A 16,900-nucleotide genomic window follows, 5' to 3' on the forward strand; every position below is an offset into this window, starting at 1 on the left:
GCATTTCTTGGGGTGTCCGGCCAGCTTCCATACGAGAAATGTGTTCAAGCCATCTATTTCCGTATTCTGTAACTTTTCCTTCTAATGGTTGCATGTTGAGTTCCTGCAGTATATCCTCGTTCCTCTTGTGGTCCAGAAGTGTGTATCCTGCAGTTCGTCACAGATATTTCATTTCAGCTGCTCTTAATCTGCTTTTAAAGTTACTAACTGCAAATTTTAGAGAACCTGTTAGACTATCATGTTCAACTCACTACTCTGAGGGTTTTGATAGTGATAACGAAGGCGTAATGCGATAGTTGTGAAACAACCATTCTGTTTAACCCTAGAATGTTTTCGTACGTAATTTGACATATAATGGCTAAACAATTTATTGATCCTCGGTACTTTTCCCGCCAAGGAAGCCCCACCTCCATCTGTCAGTTGCTGATTAGCAGTGGTGACAGCAGGTTGCTACTTACACGCTTAGCCAAGTTATTATAAGATGTATTAGGAAGTGTACAGTCTTATAAAAAAGTTCCGTCGCACAGATACTTTGTAAGTAAGCCTCAGAAAGGAGGCAGTGCACATGATCAGGCATACAACGAAACAAAACTAATTTCATTACCTCGACTAGTGTTCTTGTGAATTAGGTCCCTGTCATCCGCTCTCAAAGTATCTGAGCGACGAAACTTATTCCTAAGACTGCACGTCAGATTTTCGTATCAATAATATTAATATAAATTTTTCTGTCAGTGCAGTCTATTTATTTCCTTATGGATGAGAACTTATGTGATGATCCTGACACTACCCTGCAAATTATAGTTGAAAGATCAGATGATGGTGCTGAAGGCAATGTAGAGATTGAATATGAAGCTTGTAACAGTGAAGATGATCCAAAATACATACCGGGATGAAGTTGTAGTTCAAGGAAAAATAATAATGGAAGATACAGAGAATAATTCTAGAAAACAAGTGAATAGAGAATGAAGAAAAAGAAGGAAGAAAACAGAAAACGGGAAACTCACCATGTATTCCGCTACCGAAGAAAAGAAAAGAAAGAATAAAATTGCATTCTGAAATATTTTCTTATAGTTAAATTTATATGTTTTTTTTTTTTTTTTTTGTAAATTTATTTTGGTATAAGCAGAAATTAGAAACGAAAACCAAATAAAACTAGAGAAGGTGAAGGTAAAGGTATCCCCGTAACATGCCATGAAGGCACTTGGGGGGGCATGGAGGTAGAACCTCATGCTTTCCATGACCTCGGCACTAGAATGAGGTGGTGTGGTCGGCACCACGCTCTGACCGCCTTTTACCCCCGGGAAAGACCCGGTACTCAATTTTATAGGAGGCTGAGTGAACCTTGGGGCCGTTCTGAAAGTTTGGCAACGAGAAAAAATCCTGTCACCATCTGGGATCGAACCCCGGACCTTCCAGTCCATAGCCAGCTACCAACTGAGCTACTTGGCCGCCCAATAAAACTGGAGAAACGAAATACATTATAATAAATTATATTCATAAATATTTTCTTGTAGTTAGGTTTATATTATTTTATATTTCATGTAAGTTTATTTCATGAAAATAAAAATAAGAAACAAGAAAGAGATCTAAACAAATAAAATACAACGAAAGAAATAAAAATTATATTCCGAAACGAATATAGAACCCCAAAACAGTCTTTTCGTCTATTACGTCATTTTTTATGTATCAATAGCAATACAGTATACTCAATGACGATAGCATTCTAGGGTTAATTCAAATAATTATTAAAAATGCTCATGAATCAGCTGTTATGTAATATTTATGCCCTATCTTAACATTTTCAAATGACGATATTTTAACCCTGTATTGATCTATGTAAGGTGCTTAGGAAAATATTTGGAGCTAAGAGGGATGAAGTTACAGGGGAATGGAGAAAGTTACACAACACAGAACTGCACGCATTGTATTCTTCACCTGACATAATTAGGAACATTAAATCTAGACGTTTGAGATGGGCAGGGCATGTAGCACGTATGAGCGAATCCAGAAATGCATGTAGAGCAGCGTTGTCAGACAGAGCCTAAACGGAACGGAGCGCTCCACTACAACTCGTTGCGTGCTCCGGTGCTTCCACAGACATAAGCAAGTTCACGCTCCGACTGGACGTCTCTAGCTCCACAACCGGTTTCGGAGCTTACAACTCTGACACTACTGATGTAGAGTGTTAGTTGGGAGGCCGGAGGGAAAAAGACCTTTGGGGAGGCCGAGACATAGCTGGGAGGATAATATTAAAATGGATTTGAGGGAGGTGGGATATGATGATAGAGACTGGATTAATCTTGCTCAGGATAGGGACCAATGGCGGGCTTATGTGAGGGCGGCAATGAACCTCCGGGTTCCTTAAAGGCAGTAAGTAAGTAAGTAAGTAAGTATTGATCTATGTATACAATTAATTATTTAACAGGTGAAATTCCCTTACGAAATACTAAGGAAATTAAATGTTTAACATTGAGTATACGCTAATATCATTTCAAGTACCATGACGCTGTCGAATAATTGCTTCTTTTAGCTAAGGTAATGCATGCATTTCTTGTTTGTTTTGCTCGGTTTTCTACAAGCCGCTTTTACAAGATTAGAGAACTTACAAATTTAATTACCCTGTACAATTTTAATAAGCCACTTCTTCTGGTAGGGCACACGTCTCAGCACGCCAGAGCATGCATAGTGATGAGTTTCATGCTGGCCGAATTTCCAGTTCGTGGCAACAAGGTCCAAAGCGATTATGTGGGGCTCAAATCATGCATTTTAGCTAGAGGTTCGACGTTCCTACCGGGGTCGCTGCTTCATCATGTACAGGGACATCACTTTATTTTTACCAACATTTTTAACATTAACCTGGCTATACTCGGAAACACTGTTGCCCCCTTCCATTACAGGAGTTTGATGTTACTAGTGCAATATGTAAACAAATCATTTTACTAGGTATAGGAGGAGAGAAAAGTAGTGTATCCATTTATGTTGTAGGGAAATACGATATTACGATTTTCAGTTTGATTACCACTTTTACGGAATTTATCAAAATACAGTACAGTAGTAACATTTTTTTCTAAAAACTCAACTTTTCAGGCGGCTATGTTCGTTATGTAATGTCTACTTTATTTAGCATATTAATTATTGGTGTTAACATACAATATACAGAGTGCATTTAAATTGAGGGGGTCATAAGTAAAGGGCTGTAAGTGGACTTAAGTTACTTTTGAGAAAATGGGGATTAAATATTTAAGCTTTCGTAAAACCGGTGAAATTTTTATTTAAATTTTAATGTGTGATGCGATTAAAATATCCCTTTGCCACTAAAATTTTAGATACTTTAGCTTACACTGGATGCACTTAACTCATGTTATTACAAATGTCACTAGCATTCCTTTGCTTCTAGCCATCTCAATTCAAAATAAGCTAATATGAATTTTTAAACAAGTTGCTGAAAATGGTTGCCGTTCATTATAATGCAGGCTTCAATTCTTTACGCATATTATTAAAAACATTTTGAATCATATCCTCTGAAATTGAATTTATCGTTTCTTCAATATAATTTTTTAGTACGATATTATTAATATAGGTTCTTTCTTCTATAGAAAACGCAACCATATTTCTGAAACACACTATACACTGCAGTGTTTACTTCACTGCTTGAAGACTTCGAACGCAACAGCGGCCGTAAGTTTGTGTGTCTGATGGGAGCAAGGACATTAGTGAAGGGGTGGGAGTGAAGTACATTCAGAAATGCACGTACAATAAAAATGCAAGTAAAAATAAAATGATGTCCCTATAGATGAAACTACTGTAAAAAAAAAAGTAATTTTTCAGAGATAAAAATGATTGTACAAAAATTACGAAACATACATGGGCACCCATTAGAGAAAGTGAGGGGGGCCTGAACCTCCCCACGATATTTACCTTAAATGAAAAAAAAATGAAATTACGTATGTTGGAATAAGAATACGACAATAGTGCCCCCCTTCCGTAAATTCCAATACCATTCCAAGCCAGGAGATAATGGGGTACGGTGGCCAGTTCCTTTCCCCCTCCATTGCAAACATCGCTGACTATATTACGCTAATCAGGTTTCAGATGTATACACACAATTATTGTTCTTCCTGTGACACATATCGTCAAGTGAGATGTATTGCCTGAAAAATTAGTAAACAGTGACAATTTAGTCACAAACTTCGCAAGACTTCAGTCTTAATAATGAGAAAATTTACTTCATACAAAAAATATATTTGGAATGCGTTGATACGAACGCACTCTACGACTTGAGATCACATTACAGGACTTGACGACCGATTTTTTATTTCCTCTAAAATAATTAGACTTAAGTTTTTTAGTAATCTGTTGTAACTTAATGAACCGTCCCGGGACAGCTGGTCCTAGACACAAGACATCGTTCCTTCTAACATACACAGTTAACTGTCATATGTATAAATACGAAGAAGTGATTATTCACTATTTCTAAAGAATAACTGCATAAAAATGTGACAGAGGGTTCTTCGAATTCCTGTAATTCTGTGAAATGTTTTTGCTGTTCGTGTTTGTTATTGTGAGCATGGTTGGGAGTGTAGAATTGTTTGGGGTTTGAAATAAAATGTTAATATTGCTGTTTATTCCTGCCCTGATACTATCCGAACTTAAATTTAACAAGGCGGAGCCTTCTCGTTAGCCTACTTCACAAATGCTTCCTCATTCCATGAGGCCTATTCTCCAGACAACAAAGCAAATGATAGAGGCTTTGTTGAAACGATTCACACATCAATGTGACGCCAATGAGTGGTTTGAAATTGTAATATGTCATTACTTATTACAGATAATTGGACGTCTTTGGTTTAGAAAGCGGTTATTCACTATTTCTAAAGAATAACTAGACCCACACAAAAAAGACAAACATCGAATTCCTATAATTCCGTGAAAAATTTTTGCTGTTCTGGTTCTCATCGGGAGCAAGGATGTTTAGGATTTGGAACAAAAATTAGATATTTATATTCATTTGTCTTCCCCGTATTTAAATTAACAAGGCAAGGCCTCCTTAACTACTTCATAATCGCTTCCTCATTCCATGAGGCCTAGTATCGAGGCAACAATACAATCGACAGTCGAAACGATTCACACATCAATATGACGCCAATGAGTTGTTTCAAATTGTAACGAATAACAATACGTCATTACAGAGAATTCGTGGCTAATGAGAAAAACCACGAAAAGAATTTCATTCATTTGTCAATTAATACCACTATTAAGTTAAGTACTTTAGAATCAGACTATGTTAAATTAACTATTTCTATTTGTCCTTAATCTCTCAGCAATTGTTAATCACCCAGATTTGTGTGCCAATAATAATGAATTCATTGTGATGTTACATTCGATTCTCCATTGTGTTTTATCAGGGCTGGCTGGAATGATTCCAAACTATTTCGTTTGAAACACATTTAATTTTAGTCATCCAGTACCTACTGTAATTAACGACGTCACCGCATTAACAGAAAATGTGACCAGATTTTTGCAATGTCAAGCGCATAAACGTTTCATGTGAAAAAAAAAAAAAAAAACGAAAACCGAAAACAAATCCTTGTATTACACGCTTTACTTTAAGAAATGTATCACTATCACGAACTGAAATATAGCTCTATAATGTAACAAAATATATCATTATTATTATTATTATTATTATTATTATAATTATTAAAAGGTAAAAAGGTATCCCCGTCACACGCCATGAAGGCACTTGGGGGGCATGGAGGTAGAGCCTCATGCTTTCCATGACCTCGGCACTAGAATGAGGTGGTGTGGTTATTGTTGTTATTATTATTATTATTATTATTATTATTATTATTATTATTATTATTACTACATTAAATCCAGACGTTTGAGATGGGCAGGGCATGTAGCACATATGGGCGAATCCAGAAATGCATATAGAGTGTTAGTTGGGAGGTCGGAGGGAAAAAGACCTTTGGGGAGGCTGAGACGTAGATGGGAAGATAATATTAAAATGGATTTGAGGGAGGTGGGATATGATGATAGAGAATGGATTAATCTTGCTCAGGATAGGGACCAATGGCGGGCGTATGTGAGGGCGGCAATAAACCTCCGGGTTCCTTAAAAGCCAGTAAGTATTATTATTATTATTATTATTATTATTATTATTATTATTGTTATTAAGAATAACATAACGGTAACAGTACTGTTTTTTTACTTGGTTATTTAATGACGCTTATCAACTACTAGGTTATTTTGCATCAATGGGATTGGTGATATCGAGATGGTATTTGGTGAGATGAGACCGAGGATCCATTATAGATTACCTAACATTCGCTTTACGGTTGGGGAAAACCTCGGAAAAATCCAACCAGGTAATCAGTTCAAGCGGAAATCGAACCCTTGCCCGAGCGCAATTCCGGATTGGCAGGCAAGCGCCTTAGCCGACTGAGCCACGCCGGTGGCTAACATTATTGTTTCAAAAATGAAAGCAGAACTTATTAAATAAGGTCGAAACTGTTTTCAACATCTATAATTTACCAAATACCTCTCGTTAAGACATTCATAGTGTTGTCAGTGATAGAACTGGGCCGGTGTAAGTAAAGTAAGATGCCAAAAAGCATACCGGCAATGAATATTCAAAATTGGCTGCTACTTAGTGAAGCTGATCACAGACCAATTACGTAACAAATAGTGTCGTCATGGTCCTCCGAGTTAGCTCTGTGGTAGCGCGTCTGCCTCCAAACTAGCCGGCCCGGTGGGGTCATAAATTTTCATGTAAAATTTCTTTCTCGAAACTCCGAGAGATGACGATGGAAAACTTCTAATCATTAAATTGTCATCAATATGCCTGAGTTAAATCCCGCAGTGCATGTGAAGAAAAAACATTGGCTATGTCACTGTTGAAAGTGATTCGTCCATCGGATGGGGACATTAAGCCTGGCGATCCCGTTAGTGCTATTCGACAGGAGTAGGCTACGCGCCGGAACCGGGTTTCTCCTTCTCCCTTCAGCATCCTCACCCATTCTCTGTCTATAGAACTCACACTCACCCTAGTACACGACATAACTCTCCACAGATACACATCATGCACGACGTGGCCCGCCGAAGTTGTGTGCAACTCGAAAGTGGGTCACAGTCCTGCCATCTATCCGCAATATGCGTAAGCCGAATCACGTAAAGTGAAGTGGGTAGGCACTGGATAAACACACTTAGTCGTCGTCTCTTAGATATGCCTATAGTAGTGCGTGGGAGCAATGTCTTATTTAAGAAATCCCTATAATAGCCTGTAACAGTTGCATCACAAGACAAGTCTGTGCATATCGACAGTCATTTATTTCCAATTCGACCGCTGGGCATTGTACACAAATAACAGTAGTTGTATAAATATTGGAAAATAAATATTTTGGACAAGACTCTCGTATAATCTTACATATGAATACAAACAGCTACAGATAATAATGAGCCCCAACGGAATCATAAATTTTAAATATAGTAACGACGACAGCAATAATAATAATAATAATAATAATAATAATAATAATAATAATAATAATAATAATAATAATAATAATAATAATACTTACTGGTTTTTAAGGAACCCGGAGGTTCATTGCCGCCCACACATAAGCCCGCCATAGGTCCCTATCCTGAGCAAGATCAATCCAGTCTCTATCATCATAACCCACCTCCCTCAAATCCATTTTAATATTATCTTCCCATCTACGTCTCGGCCTCCCCAAAGGTATTTTTCCTTCTGGCCTCCCAACTAACACTCTATATGCATTTCTGGATTCGCTCATACGTGCTAATAATAATAATAATAATAATAATAATAATAATAATAATAATAATACTTACTTACTGGCTTTTAAGGAAAATGAAGTTCATTGCCGCCCTCACATAAGCCCGCCATAGGTCCCTATCCTGAGCAAGATCAATCCAGTCTCTATCATCATATCCCACCTCCCTCAAATCCATTTTAATATTATCTCCCCATCTACGTCTCGGCCTCCCTAAAGGTCTTATTCCCTCCGGTCTCCCAACTAACACTCTATATGCATTTCTGGATTCGCTCATACGTGCTAATAATAATAATAATAATAATAATAATAATAATAATAATAATAGTCCTAATAATAATAATAATACTTACTTACTGGTTTTTAAGGAACCCGGAGGTTCATTGCCGCCCACACATAAGCCCGCCATAGGTCCCAATCCTGAGCAAGATTAATCCAGTCTCTATCATCATATCCCACCTCCCTCAAATCCATTTTAATATTATCTTTCCATCTACGTCTCGGCCTCCCCAAAGGTATTTTTCCTTCTGGCCTCCCAACTAACACTCTATATGCATTTCTGGATTCGCTCATACGTGCTAATAATAATAATAATAATAATAATAATAATAATAATAATAATAATAATAATAATAATAATAGTCCTAATAATAATAATAATAATAATAATAATAATAATAATAATAATACTTACTTACTGGCTTTTAAGGAACCCGGAAGTTCATTGCCGCCCTCACATAAGCCCGCCATAGGTCCCTATCCTGAGCAAGATCAATCCAGTCTCTATCATCATATCCCACCTCCCTCAAATCCATTTTAATATTATCTCCCCATCCACGTCTCGGCCTCCCTAAAGGTCTTATTCCCTCCGGTCTCCCAACTAACACTCTATATGCATTTCTGGATTCGCTCATACGTGCTAATAATAATAATAATAATAATAATAATAATAATAATAATAATAATAATAGTCCTAATAATAATAATAATACTTACTTACTGGTTTTTAAGGAACCCGGAGGTTCATTGCCGCCCACACATAAGCCCGCCATAGGTCCCTATCCTGAGCAAGATCAATCCAGTCTCTATCATCATAACCCACCTCCCTCAAATCCATTTTAATATTATCTTCCCATCTACGTCTCGGCTTCCCCAAAGGTATTTTTCCTTCTGGCCTCCCAACTAACACTCTATATGCATTTCTGGATTCGCTCATACGTGCTAATAATAATAATAATAATAATAATAATAATAATAATAATAATAATAATAATAATAATAATAGTCCTAATAATAATAATAATAATAATAATAATAATAATACTTACTGGCTTTTAAGGAACCCGGAAGTTCATTGCCGCCCTCACATAAGCCCGCCATAGGTCCCTATCCTGAGCAAGATCAATCCAGTCTCTATCATCATATCCCACCTCCCTCAAATCCATTTTAATATTATCTCCCCATCTACGTCTCGGCCTCCCTAAAGGTCTTATTCCCTCCGGTCTCCCAACTAACACTCTATATGCATTTCTGGATTCTCCCATACGTGCTACATGCCCTGCCCATCTCAAACGTATGGATTTTATGTTCCTAATTATGTCAGGTGAAGAATACAATGCGTGCAGCTCTGTGTTGTGTAACTTTCTCCATTTTCCTGTAACTTTAATAATAATGATAATGATAACAATAATAATAATAATAATAATAATAATAATAATAATTATTATTATTATTATTATTGACCTGTCTTCGGACAATTGACTTAACAATAATAATAATAATAATAATGATAGTAATAGTAATAGTAATAATAATATATCCCAATACCATCATTATCTTTATTCAAAAGATTAGGCACTTCACTTGTTCAAGTTCTGATAATCAAAATATTTAACCGCCTTGAAAATGAACAGTATTCAGCATACCGCTTTGTTACTGAAAATGCTTCAGTAACAACGCGTGTGTCTGTGGTGTCGCTTTCAATTCTCGGCGAGGGAAGCAGAGATTTATTGCCCTCCCTTAAGAGCTGGTCTGCTGTCTACCGCACGATATGGGGCTTGAAGTTTCTCAATACCCAATGTTTGTACATGCCCCTTCAAAACCTCGGCAGTTAATTAACAATAGCCATTTGATTTACGTTAACGATGTGTGGACAATATCTTGGCCAGACATGTGGCTTTAAATTAATTTAGGTTAAGGGCAAGGCATCTGGACGAACATCACGCTGCTGAATCCGTGCGTCTGAAGCGTGTGAACCGAGTTCATTGTGTAGGCAAGTCTATGAAAGATTAATTGCGCACGTCTCTACATCAAGAAAGGGAAGTTAAATTAAGCATTGTATGCATCTCAGTGTTTTTACACGTTCAGATTTTTATAATGCTTCAAAGACTTTGTTAGCAGAGAGATGAAACATACACGAGCGAACAAAAACGAATGAACATTCAACGTTACTTTAGTCTAGAAACAGCGAGTATTGTAAAGAATACACAAATACAGCCATTTTAATTAACATTACGCTTATACAGGGACATCATTTTAATTTTACTTCAATTTTTATTGTACCTGAGCTTTTGAATGTACTTCACTCCCACTCCTTCTACTAATGAAGTTCAACCGTCCTCCACACAGATCCAAGACCGCATATACAGTCATAGTAACCTTACGGTCATAGTAAACAGTACTTTCCAAAAATATGTTCGCGTTTTCCAGTGACGAAAGAGTTTTCAATATTGCATCATTTTCGCACAGATACTGTCGTCCATTTGCCTACTTCGCATTCCGGTTTCCCCCACCAGCTTCTATTCGCCTCTCTGCAAAGTATAGTGGCTGGGCTGTCTTAGCTCTTTTCTGAGAACATTAATTTCTGTTGGGAATTAGACGTCTACGTAATATTATACCCATACAACTGTTTAAAATAACTGAAATAAAAGGGCCTCGTTAAGTAATTAACTGTCACGTGATTCCCCTCCCCATTTCTACGACCCTGCGACATAACCACTTGGACGGACAGTGGATAGCATGTCTGAGTATTTTTTTTCTTTTCGGATCGGGCAGAAGTGAAGATTGAATTTACAGTACGTAAGGTACTCTGAGAGTAGGTATAGAATTATTTCAACATGAGTTACTAATACAAAGGACGAAACTGGTAATTGGAATTACACACATTCGAACTGAAGCCTGTATCGAAATGAACGGCCGCCATTTTGAAAATGAGTTTAAATATCATTATTATTATTTTTCAATTTAACTTCATTCTCTATAGTGTACGCTAATGTGTTGTAAACAGTCTAATATACACTGCATAATGAATCCGTCCGCATGGACAGCTCAGTTCGTGAGTAAAAACACTCATTGTTAATACTGTACTGTATTTTGATTACACAAAAACCTAGTGAAAATTATCAAACTCAAAAGCGTGATATTTCCTAGTTTACGTAAATGGATGAACTACTTTTCTTCCCTCCTATACCTAGTAAAATGATTTGTTTGTATATTACGAACTCCAGTCGTGGAAGGGAGTAGCAACCGTTGATCCAAAGGTATAGCCAGGTTAGTAAAAATAAAATGATGTCCCTGTATTATTTACAGGCAATGAAGTTAGATTTATTACGAAAGTTACTTTTTCCACATGATTGAAGAAAGTAGGTACGAACAGATTATCTTAATGAAATTTACTGTAATTCCCATGCACGCATAGTGAAGAACGTAATTCTTACAGCACTTATCTGCATTAGATCTATGATTAAACTGACATATCCTAACATCTTCCTTTTTTTCAGTAGGTTATTTTACGATGCTTTATCAACACCTAGGTTATTTAGCGTCTGAATGAGACCGAGCAGCACCGAAATTTACGCAGCATTTGCTTATATTAGGTTGAGGGAAAACCCCGGAAAAAACCTCAACCAGGTAACTTGCCCCATCCGGGAATCGAACCCGGGTCACCTGGTTTCGCGGCCAGACTCGCTAGCCGTTACTCCACAGGTGTGGACATCTTCCTTCTATATAACTACCACTTCGATTGTTAGGATACATAAATAAGCTTTCCAGGTATCCCGATTTCCTTCGTGGAATCCCGAACCCCGACCAGGATTGGTAAAAATCCCGATTTTACACGTAATAGAACATATTTAAACAAATCGGCCTGTATTTCCAATTCTTCGCTATTTTAATTTATACACTGACTCATATCTTCTGATTGAGGTTCTCACTGATATGTGCATACATCTATTATCAGGCAGTACATCTCACTTGACGATATGTGTCAGAGGAAGAACAATTGTTTGTATGCATCTGAAGTCCGAATAGTGTAATACGTAGCTAATCGGCAATGTATGCTATGGAAGGGGAAAGGAACTAGCCACTCTACCCCAATACCACCTGGCCTAGTTGTCTCATAAGTGGTGTCTTGTTGGCATCACTTGTGAGGTTCAGACCTGTCTTCGGACAGTTGACTAACAAACACCGACTCATATGGCAACATTGTAAAAGAGTCCACACCTGTGGAGTAACGGTTAGCGAGTCTGGCCGCGAAACCAGGTGGCCCGGGTTCGATTCCCGATCGGGACAAGTTACCTGGTTGTGGTTTATTCCGGGGTTTTCCCTCAACCCAATATAAGCAAATGCTGGGTAACTTTCGGTGCTGGACCCCGGACTCATTTCACCGGCATTATCACGTTCATCTCATTCAGACTCTAAATAACCTACTAAAATAAATTGTAAAAGAGGTAACCCAGCTGATGGCCATAAGTAGCTTTTACTCGCAAACAATACTTCTCCGAGTTTTAATGTAGACTTATTCGTTAATCCGTTTCAGTATCTAGTCACTACTCTCGTAGTTAGCATTCATTCATTCATTCATTCATTCATTCATTCATTCATTCATCCAGTCCACACCTGTGGATTAACGACTAGCGCGTCTGGCCGCGAAATCAGGTGGTCCGGGTTCGATTTTCGGTCGGGGCAAGTTACTTGGTTGAGGGTTTTTCCGGGGCTTTCCCTCAACCCAACATGAGCAAATGCTAGGTAACTTTCGGTGCTGGATCCCGGACTCATTTCACCGGCATTAACACCTTCATCTCATTCAGACGCTAAATAACTTAAGATGTTGATAAAGCGTAGAAAAATAACCTACTAAAAATTCATTCATTCATAGTGGTCTGTCCAAGGGCAAGTTTTTCACTGCATATTCAGCATTCTCCAATCTTTTCTATTTTCTGCCTTCCTCTTTGTCTCTTAACATGATCTGTACAATACATCTTAATGTCTTCTATCATCTGATATCTTCCTCTGCTCCTAAGTCTTCTCCAGTTAATAATCAGTGTTACTTTAAGTCAGTGGCAAATAATATACCGTTTTTGATAGGCTATCGTATTTTACAGTAATGACAGACTTGTATTTTGTAGTTTAGTAAAATATATTTGAACATGGATTCATCGTCAGATAGAGAAAATATTGCAGTGGGTTTCCGCTTATGAAAATAAAAGTTGCAAACTAATTTAATAATGAATGGTTTTAAAAAAATCCTACTTAATAAAAAGCTAGAAAACTGTGTGAAACTAGCGCGGAGGTAGTTCCGGTGATTTCGGAAATGAAAATCGTTTAATTTATGAGGGATATTTAGTGAAGATGAAGTCAATCGTATATGCAAGGCATAATAAAAGCCTAAACTAACCAAACCTGACGTGTCACAGATTCGTATATGCAAGGTACGATGGAAACTACATCAGCGCTTACTTACTTACAAATGGCTTTTAAGGAACCCGAAGGTTCATTGCCGCCCTCACATAAGCCCGCCATCGGTCCCTATCCTGTGCAAGATTAAGCCAGTCTCTATCATCATACCCCACCTCCCTCAAATCCATTTTAATATTATCCTCCCATCTACGTCTCGGCCTCCCTAAAGGTCTTTTTCCCTCCGGTCTCCCAACTAACACTCTATATGCATTTCTGGATTCGCCCATACGTGCTACATGCCCAGCCCATCTCAAACGTCTGGATTTCAAGTTCCTAATTATGTCAGGTGAAGAATACAATGCGTGCAGTTCTGTGTTGTGTAACTTTCTCCATTCTCCTGTAACTTCATCCCTCTTAGCCCCAAATAGTTTCCTAAGCACCTTATTCTCAAACACCCTTAACCTATGTTCCTCTCTCAGAGTGAGAGTCCAAGTTTCACAGCCATATAGAAGAACCGGTAATATAACTGTTTTATAAATTCTAACTTTCAGATTTTTGGACAGCAGACTGGATGATAAGAGCTTCTCAACCGAATAATAACACGCATTTCCCATATTTATTCTGCGTTTAATTTCCTCCCGAGTGTCATTTATATTTGTTACTGTTGCTCCAAGATATTTGAATTTTTCCACCTCTTCGAAGGATAAATCTCCAATATTTATATTTTCATTTCGTACAATATTCCCGTCACGAGACATAATCATATACTTTGTCTTTTCGGGATTTACTTCCAAACCGATCGCTTTACTTGCTTCAAGTAAAATTTCCGTGTTTTCCCTAACCGTTTCTGTATTTTCTCCTAACATATTCACGTCATCTGCATAGACAAGAAGCTGATGTAGCCCGTTCAATTCCAAACCCTGCCTGTTATCCTGAACTTTCCTAATGGCATATTCTAAAGCGAAGTTAAAAAGTAAAGGTGATAGTGCATCTCTCTGCTTTAGCCCGCAGTGTATTGGGAAAGGATCAGATAGAAACTGACCTATACGGACTCTGCTGTATGTTTCACTGAGACACATTTTAATTAATCGAACTAGTTTCTTGGGAATACCAAACGCTAGTTTAGCCAAAAACTCTATTGTGCGCCTTTCATATTTTGTTTCTCAGTGAGGCGAAAATTATATTAAAACTCACGTGGATACCGATTTACAGCAGAAAGTGTCTAGAAATCTTATGATAAAATCTTAGTAATTTCTCAAGTTAGCTTCCAGAATTCGGTCGAAAAAACCTGGCAACCCTGCACACAAATAACAGCTCCAACTCGTATCATGTTACCAGAGAAAATACTTGGGTTTTAAAGTGTTATTAGTAGAGTTATTATCCTACAGACTAAAATGAATTGTGTACTCACCGTGCGTCCACTTGTTTGATATCCACCAGCTGATGATCACGTCACAGACAGAACTGCATTCTCACATTAAAGCTCACAGCTAGTCCACTAAATAGTTTCAACTGTTGATTCCTTGTTCAAAACCACACATTTAAGAACTCCAACGCATTTGACTCACATTACTGTTCGTGTCAGTGCACTATCGACAGGAATAAAGCAGCAACAGCACTTAAAAATGACCTGGCGTTAGTTTGTTTTGCAGCTTAACACAGAAAACATACAGTTTTAACTAGCGCAGACATGTCGTGTCAAAATGACAGCAGCGGAAAAGCGAGGAAAAAAAAACGCGCGCGTAGTCCGACTTGAGATCACGCCAACGACGCTGGGCAGGTCACGTGCAGCTCAAACCGACCCTGCACGCTCCTCCGCCTCGCACAGCACTGAACTCCGCTACCTCACGACACGGCGCGCTCGCCGGCCGAGACCGCAACCCCATCTGACGGTCGGCTCTGTAAGCTTCGCTCTGAATACACGTGGAGGTAACACATTTGTTCGATAGCACCAAAAATCACCCTATTCGTTAAATTAGACGACACTGCGTAGACTGACGGAATGACCATTGTGACTTCACTTCAGTTCCCAAGGACATTCCTGTGTGCTATTGATGTTCCTTGTCTCTCAGGCGAAACCCAGTGGAATTACCGTTGAGAAGAATTTAGTTTGGGACATATTTTCGCATCCTGATCCCTTCTCATATTTCTCCATTAATTTATGTTTATTATTCTGCTACACTGCGAACGACGTAGATTATTCGTAGGAAATTGTTAAGCGATCTAGAGTAGTCCTATAGATATCTTTCTCCTAAACACTTCGATTACTGTGATATTCTGTTTACTGACCTAAGCGTTACTTCGGCGCAGAGACTACAACGTGTTCATAATATGTGCGTCCGTTTGGTGTACAATATTCGCCGGGCTGATCACGTAACACCATCCCTCGAAATGTTGTCCTGGCTCCGTCTAGAAGATCGTAGGAAAATCCACTGTCTTTCCCTTCTCTTTCACATATTGCATTTCTCCACTCCTGTCTATCTTGCGTCTCGTTTTCAAAATTTATCCACCCATCATAACCTAGACACACGATCACAACACTCCTCAATATTATCCATTCCCTCCCACCGAACATCCTCATATTCATCTTCTTTCACTGTGGCTGTTCCTCGACTTTGGAATTCCCTATCGAGTAATGTCAGGGACTGTCAGACATCAAACCAATTTAAGAATAGACTAACGAAATATTTTTCTAACAATTCTTGCTAACAATAATAGCTGTTTCAGGTTTCTCAATGTTTAATGGTTATATATATATCTTTCACAGAATAAATATTTAAATTACCTCATTATTATTATTATTATTATTATTATTATTATTATTATTATTATTATTATTATCATCATCATCATCACTGTTTCTTACCAATGTTTATTATTGTCACACTAACATTACTTATCCAACTTTCATTATTTACTTTCATGTTGTTTTATGGTCTTGATAGCCTATTAATGTAAAATAATAATTATTCAATTAGAATTACAATCTGGCTGGGCGGAAGAGAAGGCCTACTGACCTTAGCTCTGCCAGATTAAATAAATAAATAAATTATTATTATTATTATTATTATTATTATTATTATTATTATTATTATTATTATTATTAAACAAGGACAATCAAATGCTGTACTTGTGGAATGGAAATCAATGAAATCTGCTTGTGCTGCACAATATAAACACAAATCTATGGCGTTACAAGAAATTACAGCTTAATTTTAATTTATAATGCCATGCAAATAGCACATCAGTTCTCATTATACAAATACAGTAGACCTACTGCTCTGTATTTAAGATTAATAACGAAATCTGTGTACATTTACAATTTTTAAAAAGTGAAATCCGGGACACTTTTCATATTTTAATGTGAGACATGAAAAAGAGCTTAAATATATTAGTAATTAATTAATATAAATAAATGAATAAGTAAA

The 16,900-nt window shown here is 37.5% G+C and overlaps 1 protein-coding gene across 4 annotated transcripts in view; it reads right to left on the reverse strand.

Annotated features, from left to right (window-relative positions):
- Ddr (discoidin domain-containing receptor 2) overlaps positions 1-15,287 on the reverse strand; it is a 1,446,713-nt gene extending 1,431,426 nt beyond the window's left edge. For all 4 annotated transcript variants that reach the window (XM_069815692.1, XM_069815694.1, XM_069815693.1 and 1 more), the window contains exon 1: positions 14,884-15,287. The gene's annotated coding sequence lies outside the window, so the exon portion shown is untranslated. The remainder of the gene's footprint in view (positions 1-14,883) is intronic.
- Positions 15,288-16,900: the final 1,613 nt, after the last annotated feature.

This window comes from Periplaneta americana, chromosome 17 (assembly GCF_040183065.1).
Source record: "Periplaneta americana isolate PAMFEO1 chromosome 17, P.americana_PAMFEO1_priV1, whole genome shotgun sequence".
NCBI classification, from domain to species: domain Eukaryota; kingdom Metazoa; phylum Arthropoda; class Insecta; order Blattodea; family Blattidae; genus Periplaneta; species Periplaneta americana.